The sequence below is a fragment of the Piliocolobus tephrosceles genome, chromosome 6, assembly GCF_002776525.5.
Source record: "Piliocolobus tephrosceles isolate RC106 chromosome 6, ASM277652v3, whole genome shotgun sequence".
NCBI lineage: Eukaryota > Metazoa > Chordata > Mammalia > Primates > Cercopithecidae > Piliocolobus > Piliocolobus tephrosceles.
Window position 1 is genome coordinate 128,002,119 of NC_045439.1, and position 10,327 is coordinate 128,012,445.

Here is a 10,327-nt window from a genome sequence, read left to right on the forward strand (position 1 = left end):
CCCGCGCAGGTCAAGGCCGAGAGAGCGCCAGTGTCCCCGCGCAGGCCTAGGCCTAAAGTCCTCGTCTCTGTCCAGGCCCAGGCCGAGGCCGAAAGGGGGCCCGTGTCCCCGCGGAGGTCAAGGCCGACAGAGGGCGCCTGTTCCCTCGCAGGCCAAGGCCCAGAGTCCCTGTCCCCGCACAGGCGTTGTCCTGGGGCCCAGTCGCCGCCCCGTCGCTGCAGCCTCTGTGTACTGGGCTTTGCAAAGTCCGTTAAGAGTGCTCCAGGGCTACAGTGCCCAGCGGTTAACAAGTTTGTGATTACTTTTGTGGGTTTATATGTCGCAAATTGAGAAGAGGGTTGCTGGATTGGGCCCCCCTCCTCTGGACACTAACCCCACCCAGGTAAACAGGGACCCGGCCCAGGTTCCTGCTGGGTGCTGAGGCAGGGGATTCAGCGGGGAGCCCTGGAAACTGTCCGGAAACATGCTGGAGGCGTGGATGTGATTCCACTGCCACCATCCCCTTTACCCCGGCTACAAAGCCTCCTGGAGTGCGCTTTGTTTTTCCCAGGTGTAAGTTATTAGCCCTGTATCATGATAAAACGAACACTAAAGATACCCTTTAACTTATTCTGAAATTCAAAACATGTATCAAAGGTCCAGAATGTACCTAGAACTTACAATTCTAGATGCTAGGACCTCAAAGGTAAGAAAGGCATCCACCCACGGCCAGGCGTGGTGGCAGACACCTGTAATCCCAGCATTTTGGGAGGCCAAGGGGGGCTGATCATCTGAGGTCAAGAGTTTGAGACTAGCCTGGCCAACATGGTGAAACCCCATCTCTACTCAAAATACAAAAATAAACTGGGTGTGGTGGTGGGCACCTGTGATCCCAGCTACTTGGGAGGCTGAGGCAGGAGAATCACTTGAACCCAGGAGGCAGAGGTGAGAGTGAGCCGAGATCGCGCCATTGCACTGCAGCCTGGGCAACAAGAGCAAAACTTCTTTAAAAAAAAAAAAAAAGGAAGGAAGGAAGGAGGGAGGGAGGGAGGAAGGAATGGAAGGAAGGAAGGAAGCCTTCACTTGTGGTCATAGTTCAGAGGACTGAATCACTCTGATATTTGAGCTTACCCCCAATTTCAAAACTCTTATTAGAAAATGTTTTTAAATCACCTGAAATGAGAACAAAATCTAAGTAGTATGTGGAGTGTAGAAATGGTAAAGCAGTTCAGTTAGGTTGGTTTGGGCAGCGTAAGTGTGCATCATCATGCATTAACCGTCAGAAAACCAGTGCCAGGGTCCACACCAACAGTTTTCAAAATAAAGAATCTCAATTAGACCTGAATATGACAGGCATGGTGGCTCACGCATATAATCCCAGCACTTTGGGAGGCCGAGGCAGGTCGATCACCTGAGGTCAGGAGTTCAAGACCAACCTAGCCAACATAGTGAAACCCAGCCTCTACTAAAAATACAAAAACTAGCCAGGTGTGGTGGTGGGCACCTATAATCCCAGCTACTCAGGAGGCTGAGGCAGGAGAATCACTTTAACCCAGGAGGTGGAGGTTGTAGTGAACTGAGATCCTACTACTGCACTCCGGCCTGGGTGACAGAGCAAGACTCCATCTCAAAAAAAAAAAAAAAAAAAAATTAGACCTGAATAGGCAATAGAGTGTATCATAAATAGACAGCATAGATAAGTATTATTTTGTGAAAATGTAGTTTCAGTTATATATGTGTGTGTGTGTATATATATGTATATATTCATACATATATATTTATAGGTGTATTTGTATTAGATCATGATATAACATGTATTTATTGTGAATTACATTCTTGAAATTGTTACTGGGTTTGAACCAGGATAAATTTGTTACATATACAGAAAGTGCCCTATGGTAGTAATAATTATTGCATACTAATTATTTACATGATTGGAACTATGGAAGAGTTCAATGGTATTTTATGCACTAATTAGCTCCATGTTTTACATTTGCTTTACATAGTATTAGCATGGCATGCATTTGAGTGTCTGATCTATCACACTAAGAATAGATCATTCCTGACTTGTAAGGAATGCAATGGCAGAATTGTTCCAATATGTGAGAACAGTCACTGTGGCGGTTGCCGATTATGGAAGCCATGAGCCATTATTGTTACCATGAAAATATGCATGATTTATACATTACTTCTACTGTTGCATGTGTGACCAAATAAGGATCTTTTGCTTTACATTGTTTCTGCTGAAACAAAGTAAAGACATTCAACAGTTCAAGAGTTTTCTTGTCTGTTCCAGTTATTATGTTACTTTCTCAGAAAGCTTAGGACCTTGGTCATAGTTCATTCCTGAGGCTGAAGGGGTTTCATTATTAACAAGTCAGATAATTTTCATTTCAGCTTTCATAAAAGATTTTTTTTTTTTAATTTTGAGCAAAGGTTGAAGCACTTAATGCTTATTGTAATAATTAGTTTTATATTTTCTATTTTGATTGATTCATTGGTTGATTTTGATTTTAAGGGTTTAAATAGCTGAAAGTATGGACTATATTTCTAGGAAATAATTTCCTGGTGTACCATTTATCCTCTAATGGTTAGTCCAGGCATTTAATTGTAAATGACTAGTATCCCATTTTGTAAATAGGCCTTGCAGAGAGTTTAACAGGATCAAGCAAATTATTTTTATTTTAACCATACTCACTGGTGTCATAACTGCTTTGATGAGAGCTCCATAAATGAATGAATGAATGTTATAATTTATTTATCTAAACATTGTGATGTGTTAATACTTTTTAGTAAACTTAATTTTTACTCCTTTTTTTAATGAGAGACTAATTTTTGGCAAGTTTATTTCAGGGAAGCAATAAGTCATCTGTCTGAACAGAGATGAGTGAATAGAAATCATCCTGTCCTACAGAACATGTTCAAACAGCATCCAACAAAGAAACAGGCTAGTTCACATCTGAATTTCTAATTCAAAACCGGTCCAGTGCAACAGAGGTTATAAAAACAAAGATTCCAGTTTCTTTCTAGGTTTTTTTTTTCCTTATTAAGGTCTTAGTAAAAGCCAGTGATGGACACTTTTTTTTTTTTTTTTTTAAGACAGAGTCTCGCTCTGTGGCCCAGGCTGGAGTGCAGTGGCACGATCTCGGCTCACTGCAACCTCCACTTCCTGGGTTCAAGGAATTCCTTGTCTCAGCCTCCGGAGTAGCTGGGATTACAGGCATGTGTCATCATGCCCTACTAATTTTTGTATTTTTAGTAGAGACAGAGTTTTGCCATGTTGGTCAGGCTGATCTCGAACTCCCGACCTCATGTGATCCACCCACCTGAGGGACACTTTTTAACCAACTTAGTATGTTATGGTTTTCTTCATATCTCTTAAGTGCCTTCCAAAATACTGGACCCCAGCACTTGCTGCTTGCCACGTAGCTCAGCTGATCTGTTGATAGACCCCCACAGAGGGAGAGTGAATGTCTGCTGGCATTCAGGGATGTCCTAGCTTTTTCCAACCAAAGCTACAGACTCTCAGTAGCTGGAAAGCAGGGATGGTATCTGCCTTGTTCACTGTGATTTCTCAATTTTTAGACACATAGAAAGTGCATAATCATTGTTGAATACATGAAAACACCAAAGAAAGAAAAACAGCAGGAGAAAGTATACATAGCTTGAAACAAAGGGGTAGAGACTGTTATAATCTGCTAAGAGTTTGATATCATCCTCAGATAACAGTGTGTTATCCACTCTTAATTAATACATTTGAGGGTGTCTTGTCAACCCAACAGTGTTTCTGGGGTGAGATCTGGACTCATAGGATGAAGAGCTTACTGGAGACAGGGCACATACCTGTGTGCACACATATGCACACATGCACTACACACACACTGTGATCAAGTTGTATTGCAGAAGCAGTTTGTGCGGTACTGTTAGACAATAAGGCTGGTATAAAATGGGGCTAATGGTGTAATTTGGATAATTAGCATAAAGAGTTTAGGAAGAGAAAGGTTAATTTTTTTTTTTTTTTTTTTGAGACAGTGTCTCGCTCTGTCACCCGGGCTGGAATGCAATGGCGCGATCTCAGCTCACTGCAACCTCTGCCTCCTGGGTTCAAGCAATTCTCCTGCCTCAGCCTCCCAAGTAGCTGGGATTACAGGCACCTGCCACCACACCCAGCTAATTTTTTGTATTTTTAGTAGAGACAGAGTTTTGCCATGTTGGCCAGGCTGGACTCGAACCCCTGACCTCAGGTGATTCACCCACCTTGGCTTCCCAAAGTGCTGGGATTACAGGCATGAGCCACTGTACCTGGCCAAGAAAGGTTAATCTGAGAAGCAGTTTCACAGAGGAAAGGGATGGGACTTGGATAATGAGGGATCACAGATGGGGCCTGAGCCAAGGTCACAGTGATCATAGCCAGTGGACTCAACTGAAGGAGAGAACAGTACTGGGTTTGGTGGACAGTAAGGTGGGACAGGTGGGGATTGAACTTCAGAGGGTGGTTTAGGAAATAGATAATCCTAGAAGTTTAGATTTAACGTAATCAGCATAAAGAAGCCATAAATTCTGGAGCAAGAAAGTAATTTGATGGGGGCTGTGTTTTGAGATTACTTGGAATAGCAAGCAGGAGGACAGCTCTGCCTCAGGACCAGAAAGGGAAGGGAAACAGCCTCCCAGTACTGGAATCTCAGCACCATTTTCAGTCACATGTTGGCCAGCTCTCCTGGGATGCTTTGGTGGCACAGAAGCAACTGATAAGGGGAAATGCATTTGGTTTTGATCTTCCCCTTGAGAGGGTCTGGAAATGATCAAAGAGTGACCAAGCTTACCTGATATGGTTAATCCTTGTGTCCCCACCCAAATCTCATCTTAAATTATAATCCCCATAATCCACATGTGTCAAGAGAGAGACCAGGTAGAAGTAACTGAATCATGGGGGCAGTTTCCCACATGCTGTTCTCATGATAGTGAGCAAGATCTCCTGACATTTGATGGTTTTATAAGGGACTCTTCTCCGCTTCACTCAGCACTTTTCTTCCCTGCTGCCTTGGGAAGAAGGTGCCTTGCTTCCTCTTCACCTTCTGCCATGATTGTAAGTTTCCTGAGGCCTCCCCAGCCATGCCAAACTGTGAGTCAGTTAAACCACTTTCCTTTATAAATTACCCGGTCTTGAGCAGTTCTTTATAACAGTATGAAAATGGACTAATAGGTACATTGGTACTGCAGAGAGTGGGGTGCTGCTATAAAGATACCCAAAAATGTGGAAGCAACTTCAGAACTAGGTAGCAGACAGGGGTTGGAACACTTTGGAGGGCTCGGAAGACAGGAAGATGTGGGAAAGTGTGGAACATTTTAGAGACTTGTTGAATGGCTTTAATCAAAATGCTAATAGTGATGTGGACAATGAAGTCCAGGCTGAGATGGTCTCAGATGGAGATAAGGAACTAGTTGGGAACTGGAATAAAGTTGACTCTTGCTATCTGTGGAACTTTGAACTTGAGAGAGATGATTTAGGGTACCTAGTGGAAGAAATTTCTCAAAAGTAAAGTGTTCAAGAGGTGACTTGGGTGCTCTTAAAATCATTCAGTTTCATACAGTCACAAAGAGTTGATTTGGAATTGTAACTTATGTTTAAAAGAATTACAGAGCATACATGTTCAGAAAATTTGTGGCTTGATGATTCAATGGAAAATAAAACCTATTTTCTGAGGTGATATTCAAGCCGGCTGCAGAAATTTGCATAAGTAACAAGGAACCAAATGTTCATCACCACGACAATGGGGAAAATGTCTCCAGGGCATGTCAGGGGTCTTAACAGCAGTTTCTCCAATTACAAGCCCAGAGGCCTAGGAGGAAAAAGTGATTTTGTGTGCTCAGCCCAGGGCCTCGATGCTTCATGCAGTCTCAGGACTTGGTGCCCTGCATGCCAGCCACAGTTAAAAGGGACCAATATAGAGCCCAGGCCATTGCTTCAGAGGGTGCAAGCCCAAAGCCTTGTCAGTTTACACATGGTGTTGGGGCTGCAGATGCACAGAAGTCAAGAATCAAGGTTTGGGAACCTCTGCCTAGATTTTAGAGGATGTACAGAAATGCCTGGATGTCTAGGCAGAAATTTGCTGCAGGAGCAGACCCTTCATGAAGTAACTCTGCTAGGGCAGTGCAAAAGGGAAATGTGGGGTCAGAGTCCCCACACGGAATCCTCGCTGGGGCATTGCCTAGTGGAGCTATGAGAAGAGGGCCACAATCCTCCAGACCCCATAATGGTAGATCCATTGGCAGCTTGCACTATGCTGCTGGAAAAGCCACAAACCCTCAACACCAGCCTGTGAAAGCAGCTGGGAGCGGGGCTATACCCTGCAAAGTCACAGGGACAGAGCTGCCCAAAACGACAGGAACCCACCTCTTGCATCAGTGTGACCTGGATATGAGACATGGAGTCAAAGGAGGTCATTTTGGAACTTTAAGATTTAACTGCCCTGCTGGATGTCTGACTTGCATGGGGCCTGTAGTCCCTTTGTTTTGGCCAATTTCACCCACTTTGAATGGGTGTGTTTACCCAATGCCTGTACCACCATTGTATCTAGGAAGTAACTAACTTGCTTTTGATTTTACAGGCTCATAGATGGAAGGGACTTGCCTTGTCTCAGATGAAACTTTGGACTTGGACTTTTGGGTTAATCCTGGAATGAATTAAGACTGTTGGGGGACTGTTGAGAAGATGTGATTGGTTTTGAAATGTGAAAGGCACATGAGGTTTGGGAGGGGCTGGGACAGATGATATGGTTTGGTTGTCCCACCCAAATCTCATCTTGAATTGTAATTTCCGTAATCCGCACCTGTCAGTGGAGAGACCAGATGAAAGTAATTGAATCATGGGGGCAGTTTCCCCCATGTTGTTCTTGTGATCTTGAGGGAGTTCTCATGAGATCTGATGGTTTTATAAGGAGCTCTTCCCCACTTCGCTCGGCACTTCTCCTTTCTGCTGCCTTGCTTCCTCTTCGCCTTTTGCCATGATTGTAAGTTTCCTGAGGCCTCCCCAGTCATGCTGAACTGTGAGTCAGTTAAACCTCTTTGCTTTATAAATTACGCAGGCTCAAGCAGTTCTTTATAGCGGAATGAAAATGGACCAATACACTGCCAAACAGCCACAATGCTACACGTGCTCACTTCAACCTCAAGCTTGGTCTACATTTCTCTAATGCCCTCTGGAACAACCAAATCTTTTGTTAATGAGAAGGCAGAGAGTGTGAGTGTCTTTTTCTTGGGAATGGGTCATAGTTGGCTGATATTATGAAACTTAGCCTAGCTTATGTTTTCATAGGGCACCCCATTGTGCTTTTTAAAAAATCCCACTAGAGAATTCACAGGCTGAAGAGAGGGTACCCCTTCTTGAGTGTCCTAGGTTTCCCAAGTAGTTCTCCCAGTTCTGTGTTAGCAAGTGGCAGGGTAGGATATGGGATAGGTGGTAGAACAGCAGGAAGAGGGAAAAGCTAGATCATAATCTTCTTGAGATCAGGGATATTGCCTTCATCTTTGTATTTCGAGTACCTTGTGCAATACATGTGTCAGATGAATGATGGCTAGATGAATAAGAAGCATTTTGTTTCTTCATTGTCTTGTTCAGATATTACATGGTATTGACAGCCCAGATATCATTCAGACACTCATTGCCCTCTTACCTCCTTAGTCCTCCTATCTGTTTAGTGGTGGCACAACTCATATAAATCTATTCAAAGCACATGGAACATTGACTGAGATGCCCAGCACAGTGTTCACTAAAGGAATTGTGGATATTGGAGCTACTAAGTTCTATCTTCCAGACTAAGACAGTCATGGGATTGGTTATTTAGGGAGGTGGACACTTTATCTGCCTACTTCTATTTCCTAATTTCATATTATGTAGTCTTAGCTCCTCATTTAAAATCCACAGCTTAGGCCAGGCATGGTGGCTCATGCCTGTAATCTCAGCACTTTGGGAGGCCAAGGTGAGCAGTTCATCTGAGCTCAGGAATTCGAGATCAGTCTGGGCAACATGGTGCAACCTTGTCTCTACAAAAAATACAAAAACTAGCCAGGCACGGTGGCATGTGCCTGTGGTCCCAGCTACTTGGGAGGTTAACGTAGGAGGATCCCTGAGCCCAGGAGGTTGAGGCTGCAGCGAGCCATGATCACACTGATGCACTCTAGCCTGAGCAACAAAGCAAAACCCTGTCTCAAAAACAAGAATAAAAAATAAAATGCACAGCTTATTCTTTCTTGGATGTGGGATATGAAATAGTAAATCTTGAGAGTCAATCTTCTCTGTGGTCTTAATTCGTACTTACATATGAGCATATGAATATACCCACATCACATACACATATGGATACTTCTTTCTGCACTTCTGTATAATAGGTCTGTGAGTGTGTGCTTGTGTCTGTTTTGGCAGTCATGCTGTATTTTTATTCTTGACATCCTTAGGTCCTTCAAAAGATGTGATGAGCCTGGCGCATAGTATGAACCCAATAAATACTGGCTGAATGAGTTAATGACTGAATGCTATGTTCAGAGAACAGTAATGTCTGCAGCTTGGAAACTTTACACAATCCTTGTACTCAAAATTTAAGTGGAGAAACTAAGTCTATGTGTATAAAAATAAAGACTGTTACAAAGTAACATAGGGATAAAATAATTAAATATACTATGGACCCCAAAATCTGAGACAGGTCTCAGTTAATTTAGAAAGTTTATTTTGCTAAGGCTGAGGACACACATGCATAACACAGCCTCAGGAGGTCCTGAAGACATGTGCCCAAGGTGGTAGGGGCACAGCTTGGTTTTATACAATTTAGGGAGACATGAGACATCAATCAATATGTGTAAGATGACATTGGTTCAGTCCAGAAAGGTGGAACAACTTGAGGTGAAGGTGGGACAATTTGAAGTGGGGAGGGGACTTCCAGGTCATAGGTTGGTAAGAGACAAATTACAGAGTTGTAAAAACATTGAATGAGTTAATATATTGAAAAGCACTTAGAACAATACCTGGGTCATAGCAAGCACAGAGTGAATGTTAGCTGTGATTATGATTATGATGACTATAATTATTATTAGTATTGTGAAAGGCAAATAAATCTTGAGGCCCCAAAATCACTAAGCTAAAGGGAAAAAGAAACTGGAAATTGCTTAGGGTTTGCTTAGGGTTTGCCTTAAGCAATTTGAGTTGCATTCTTTTGAGTTTCTGATTAGCCTCTCCAAATGAGGCAATCAGATGTGTATTTATCTCGGTGAGCAGAGGGGTGACTTTGAATAGAATGAGAGGCAGGTTTGCCCTGAGCAATTTCCAGTTTCTTTTCCCCTTAGCTTAGTGATTTTGGGGTCCCAAGATTTATTTTCCTTTTACAACACTACTAATAATTATAGTCATCATAACCATAATCATAGCTAATATTCACATTGTGCTTGCTCTGAGCCAGGTATTGTTCTAAGTGCTTTTCAATATATTAACTCATTCAATGTTTTTACAACTCTGTAAGTATCACTATTATTTTCCTCATTTTGCAGTTGAGAAACCTGAGGACTGAGAGGTTAAGTAACTTGTCTGGAGTCACACAGCTAATAAGAATAAGGTCACATAGTGAGCACAAAGTGGTATTAGGGGTTAGCAATGAACATTTTCTGGAGGAGGCAAGTTGAGCCATGTCCTGTCCCATCACTGACAGCCACACCTATAGCCAGGGGCTGTAGGCATAAGTGGCCATTACCCATCTGGCCAGCCCTCAGAGGAGGTGGTGAGCTGAGAGAGACAGTTGTGTTGAGAGCCTGCTCACATGGTGACGTGGTCTGGCCTGCATATAGCACTGTAGCCTTCCCAGAGTACATGCTAATTAATTCTAAGACTCCTTTGCATGAAGTTCTCAGTATTGACTAAACTCTTCAAGGGAAAAATCCCCCTGTTTCCCAGCAAACTCAAGAGTAGAGCTGACCTCCTTCATGACACAGCATACTGACTTCAAGTTTTGAAAGAACGCAACGGGCTGGGCACGGTGGCTTACACCTGTAATCCCAGCACTTTGGGAGGCTGAGGCAGGTGAATCACAAGGTCAGGAGACTGAGACCATACTGGCTAACATGGTGAAACCCTGTCTCTACTAAAAATACAAAAAAATTAGCTGGGCATGGTGACACGTGCCTGTAATTCCAGCTACTTGGGGGACTGAGGCAGGAGAATTGCTTGAACCTGGGAGGCAGAGGTTGCAGTGAGCTGAGATCATGCCATTGCACTCCAGCCTGGGTGACAGAGCAAGACTCCATCTCAAAAAAGGATAGAAGGAAGGAAGGAAGGAAGGAAGGAAGGAAGGAAGGAAGGAAGGAA